Source organism: Rutidosis leptorrhynchoides, chromosome 9 (genome assembly GCF_046630445.1).
Source record: "Rutidosis leptorrhynchoides isolate AG116_Rl617_1_P2 chromosome 9, CSIRO_AGI_Rlap_v1, whole genome shotgun sequence".
In the NCBI taxonomy this organism is placed as follows: Eukaryota; Viridiplantae; Streptophyta; class Magnoliopsida; order Asterales; family Asteraceae; genus Rutidosis; species Rutidosis leptorrhynchoides.
The window spans coordinates 57,103,364-57,109,373 of NC_092341.1; the positions used below are offsets into that span (position 1 = coordinate 57,103,364).

The following is a 6,010-nucleotide window of genomic DNA, read 5'->3' on the forward strand; positions in this document are numbered from 1 at the left end:
TATTTATATATTCAATATACCTTATCTATATATATAGATATGTTTTTAAATAATAATTATTATATATTGTTTTATTTTACATAGTTAATTATAATATATTTCAAATTATTATTTATATATATTTAAATATATACATTTCTATTTACAAGTAATTGTTCGTGAATCGTCGGGAATGGTAAAAGGGCAAAGGCATTCATGTAAACTGTTCCAAAGTTTTCGAGACTCAACATTACAGATTTTGCTTATCGTGTCAGAAACATATAAAGATTAAGTTTAAATTTGGTCGGAAATTTTCGGATCGTCACAGTACCTACCCGTTAAAGAAATTTCGTCCCGAAATTTGATTGGGATGGTCATGGCTGACAATAAGTATGTTTTTATGACGCATACGAGCTGAAAATTAAAGTTTTGTCATCATCAAGTAATATGGACAAAACAATTCGTTTATGTGAAGAGTACGAGTGAAGCTATCACAAAAGAATGAAATGAGTAAATGAAGGTTCGACTTAACCGGTGACATAGTCACGGTTGATTTTCGGAATTTAAGGGATTTTAGAGAAAATCTTCGTAATAAGATTTGGTTCTTCGGTAATTAAGGAAATTAGAATACTCTTTGATTACTATTTTGATTGCTCTGTCGGATATTGATAATGCTAAAAACGAACATATATTTCATAGCATTATTCCTCAAGAAAGACAAGCTTTTAGTTGCAATTGTTCTATTTACAAGTGATATTCGTTTAAATAATAAAAAGTGAAGACAAAAGACAGATTCGACGAATTGAAGACGCAAACGACCAAAAAGCTCAAAAGTACAAAAGACAATCAAAAAGGTTCCAATTATTGATAAGAAACGTCTCGAAATTACAAGAGTACAAGATTCAAAACGCAAAGTACAAAATATAAAATTGTACGCAAGGACGTTCGAAAATCCGGAACCGGGACCAGAGTCAACTCTTAACGCTCGACGCAACGGACTAAAAATTACAAGTTAACTATGTATATAAATATAATATAATATATAATTAATTATATTAATTATATATATATTATATATATAATAAAAACCGTCGGCAGAGAAAGACTCCAAGATGTGAGCTGGAATTTCAAACTCCGCGACTCGCGGAGTTTGAAGGCAAAATTCACCGCGAGTCGCGGAGCCCCAAAAATCAAAAATCTCTATAAAGCAAACCGAATTCTGATCAAAATTTCATAATCTTTTTCTTCTCTTATCATACGTAAACGATATATATATATATATATATAATTTATATTTTAATTTTAATTTTAATTCTAATAATAAGGGTATGTTAGCGAATGTTGTAAGGGTGTAAGTCGAAATTCTGTCCGTGTAACGCTACGCTATTTTTAATCATTGTAAGTTATGTTCAACCTTTTTATATTAATGTCTCGTAGCTAAGTTATTATTATGCTTATTTAATCTGAAGTAATCATGATGTTGGGCTAATTACTAAAATTGGGTAATTGGGCTTTGTACCATAATTGGGGTTTGGACAAAAGAACGACACTTGTGGAAATTAGACTATGGGCTATTAATGGGCTTTATATTTGTTTAACTAAATGAAAGTTTGTTAATGTTAATATAAAGATTTACAATTGGGCGTCCCTATAAATTACCATATACACTCGATCGGACACGATGGGCGGGGTATTTATATGTACGAATAATCGTTCATTTAACCGGACACGGGAATGGATTAATAGCCACTAGAATAATTAAAACAGGGGTGAAATTACATTCAAGGGTAATTGGTGTAATTGTTAACAAAGTAGTAAAACCTTGGTTTACACGCAGTCGATAACCTGGTGTATTCATTAAACAAAGTATTAAAACCTTGTTACAATTCGAATCCCCAATTAGTTGGAATATTTAACTTCGGGTATAATAATAATTTGACGAGGACACTCGCACTTTATATTTATGACTGATGGACTGTTATGGACAAAAACCAGATGGACATATTAAATAATCCAGGACAAAGGACAATTAACCCATGGGCATAAAACTAAAATCAACACGTCAAACATCATGATTACGGAAGTTTAAATAAGCATAATTCTTTTATTTCATATTTAATTTCCTTTATTTTATATTTAATTGCACTTCTAATTATCGCATTTTTATTGTTATTATATTTAATTGCATTTTTAATTATCGTACTTTTTAATTATCGCAAGTTTATTTTATCGCACTTTTATTATTCGCAATTTCATTATCGTTATTTACTTTACGCTTTAAATTAAGTCTTTTATTTATTTAATATTCTACATTAGGTTTTAACTGCGACTAAAGTTTTAAAATCGACAAACCGGTCATTAAACGGTAAAAACCCCCCTTTATAATAATAATATTACTTATATATATATTTGTATTTTTATAAAAGTAAACTAATATAGCGTTGAGCTTTGTTTAAAGATTTCCCTGTGGAACGAACCGGACTTACTAAAAACTACACTACTGTACGATTAGGTACACTGCCTATAAGTGTTGTAGCAAGGTTTAAGTATATCCATTCTATAAATAAATAAATATCTTGTGTAAAATTGTATCGTATTTAATAGTTTTTCCTAGTAAAATATAAACTATTTTATATACACCTCGCATAACATCAAGTAATTTTTGGCGCCGCTGCCGGGGAACACTCTTAAACGCCGGAAGCGCAACGCTAATAATAATAAATAAAAAAAAAATTTTTAGCTTACTTCTATTAAAAATTCGTTTTTGTAAAAATACGTTTTAATTATTCAAAAATATAAAAAGAAAAACAAAAATATAAGTATTTTTTTTTAGATTTTTTTAAATATTTACGTTTTATAAGTTTCTTTATTCTTATTTTAATTTATAAAAATATAAGTTTTATTAAATATCTTTTATATATAGAAAAAAAAGAAAACAGAAAAAAAAAATAAATAAATAAAGAAAAAACGCGTCGAATTTAAAGCTGTCATCTGAATTTTTGAACCCCGCGACTCGCGGGGTTTGAAGCATTATATACCGCAAGTCGCGGAGCTTCTCTGACACGCGAACAGGAAGCCCTAATTCAGCATTAATTACGGTTTATTATTAATTATAATTATTATTTAACCCTAATTATTATTATTATTATTATTAGTTTTATTTTTACTTTTACTTTTTATTTAATTTATGTATTTAGTATTAATTAGTTTTATTAAATTGTAAAATTAGTAGTTTTATTAAATAAAATAATATAAAAATAATATTTTTATAAAAATTGTACTTTTTATAACTTTTTATATATTTTTATATTTTGTCCCTTTTTAATCATTGTAGCGTAATATTTGTATTTTTAGCTCATATTTAATTTTAAACTTAGTTTTTGCTATAGTTATTTTTACTCCTAGATTTTTAGGCTTTGCCGTAGAATTCCTTAAGTGTTTTTTCTTTAGACTAAGATTTAGGTACTTTAGAATTTTGCGACGCCTTTTTAAGTTTTAGTTTCTTTTTAAGTTATTTCCATTTGGGATTTAGTTTTTCCTGTAAGCTTTAATATTTTTAGACACCTTTTACTATGTATCAATTATCATTTCAATTAGTAATTTCAATTTGCGATTATAATTTTAAGTTAGTTGTAGTAATAAGGTTAGGTTAGTCAAGTATTTTTAAGTTTTTATAAGTTTCTTTTATTTTTCCGTCACCTTTTATTTTTCAACCATTTTTTCTTTTTTGACCTTTTTCGACGAACTCTTTTTCTTTCTTATTTCTCGCTATTCTAGTTTTAGGACATAGATTTTTATTCTACTTCTTATCTAAATTTCTTAAAATTACGAAAATTTATTTTGAGTGGTTAAATTGATAGACATCAAAATTTTCTGCTTCGTAGTAATAGTTGGATTTGTACGTGGACCGGGTTATTGGAGCCAAACAGTACTCAATTATATTGAGACCAAACGAATCCTGCCCCTCTGCTGCATCTTTTGGCTATTCGAAACGTGGGCAAAATCAGAAAAGTCTATTGATTGGATAACTTATTATAATTTTTCTTTCCTTTTAAAAACTAATAGGATATTCAGTGAATGCACCGAGCAAGACGTTCACCACCTTTTGTACGTTCACCACCTGTAACTAGATCAAGACATTTAGCAAATATTGTCGCCGTTGATTTTTCTTTAGAATCGTCATCTAGTCGAACAAGAACTCCAACTCAAATTTCCGATAATCCATCTTTTGAACCCGACTTCACAATTAAGAACCCGGAGCATATTCAAGGACAATTCCAAGATCTTGAACCACTAATTATTCCTCCTGAGCCACAAACCATTAAATCAGAATCCTCTAGTGATTCGTATTCAACAAATTCAATTATGGAAGTAACTGAACCTCTAAGTATGGAAGATCGAATGAGAGCCACACGCACGGGCCAAGGTCACGCCATTATTAAGCCAGAAGTTAATGCGCCAGATTATGAAATCAAAGGACAAATTCTACACATGGTGACTAATCAATGCCAATTTAGTGGTACGCCGAAGGAAGATCCAAATGAACATCTACGTACCTTTAATAGGATCTGCACACTATTTAAAATCCGAGAAGTGGAGGATGAACAGATATATCTCATGTTATTTCCCTGGACTTTAAAGGGAGAAGCCAAAGATTGGTTGGAATCGTTACCTGAAGGGGCGATCGATACATGGGACATTTTAGTTGACAAATTTCTTAAACAATTCTTTCCTGCATCTAAAGCCGTGAGACTTCAAGGAGAAATTGTTACGTTCACACAAAAGCCAAATGAAACATTATATGAGGCGTGGACAAGATTCGGAAGGATGTTGAGAGGATGTCCTCAACACGGTTTAGACACTTATCAAATAGTACAAATATTCTACCAAGGTGTCAACGTTGCTACACGAAAAGACATCGACATAACAGCTGGTGGTTCCATTATGAAGAAAACCGCAACTGAAGCTTACAAAATTATTGATAACACAGCCTCCCACTCGCATGAGTGGCACCAAGAAAAAGATATTTTTCGTTCATCTAAAGTGGCTAGAGCCGATTCTAGCCATGACTTTGATTTCGTTTCAGCAAAAATAGATGCTTTCGAAAGACGAATGGAAAAGATGAATAAAGATATTCACGCAATACGAATCAGTTGTGAGCTATGCGGTGGACCACACTTATTGAAAGATTGTCACATTGAACCAACATTGGAACAACGAGAGAATGTTTCCTATATGAACCAAAGGCCTGGAAATAATTATCAAAATAATTATCAACCGCCAAAGCTAAACTTCAATCGAAATCAAAACATTCTTTACAATCCAAAAGGACCCGAAAATAACTGGTATAACCAACAAGGTCCGAATAACCAACCAACTCAAAACAACACTTTCAATCAACAAAGACCTGGCTTATATAAACCACAACAACAAACCGAAGAGAAAAAGTCAAATATGGAAGACGTGGTATTCAAGCTAGTTGAATCTCAAACACAATTTATTGAAACTCAAACCCAAATGAACGAGAGATTTGATCAGTCATTAAGAACTCAACAAGCTTCCATTTTGAATCTAGAAAAACACGTAGGTACTCTTGCTAGCATGATGAGTGAGAGGGAACAAGGAAAGCTACCGAGTAATACTGAAGTAAATCCTCGGAATGAGAATGTTAATATGGTTTCAACGAATTCTGAAAAACCAGCACCAGAAGATGGGAAGGTTTTAGATGAGAGTAACAATGAAGAAGTTACACCACCACCACCCGAGTATGTAAAGCCAGTGGTGGCACCATACAAACCACCCATCCCGTTTCCAAGAAAAGGAGTTGAGTATGAGCAAGTAATAAGTAATAAAGATTGTGATACTTCTGGAAAAAAGAAGAAGAAAAAGAATAAGAAAGTACAAGAAACAAAAGCCGTAGAAGTAAACCCGGTGAAGACAGTTCCACCAAAACCTCCACCTAGGGTAGGTGATCCGGGTGAATTTATTGTTCCCTGTCTACTTAGTGATTGTGTCATGTATGATGCACTAG

At 31.4% G+C, this 6,010-nt stretch overlaps 1 non-coding gene across 1 annotated transcript; it reads right to left on the reverse strand.

The window, feature by feature from the left end:
• Positions 1-4,728: 4,728 nt before the first annotated feature.
• Positions 4,729-4,835, reverse strand: LOC139869538 (small nucleolar RNA R71). Its single transcript, XR_011766146.1, has one exon. It is a non-coding gene; the product is annotated as a small nucleolar RNA R71 (small nucleolar RNA).
• Positions 4,836-6,010: the final 1,175 nt, after the last annotated feature.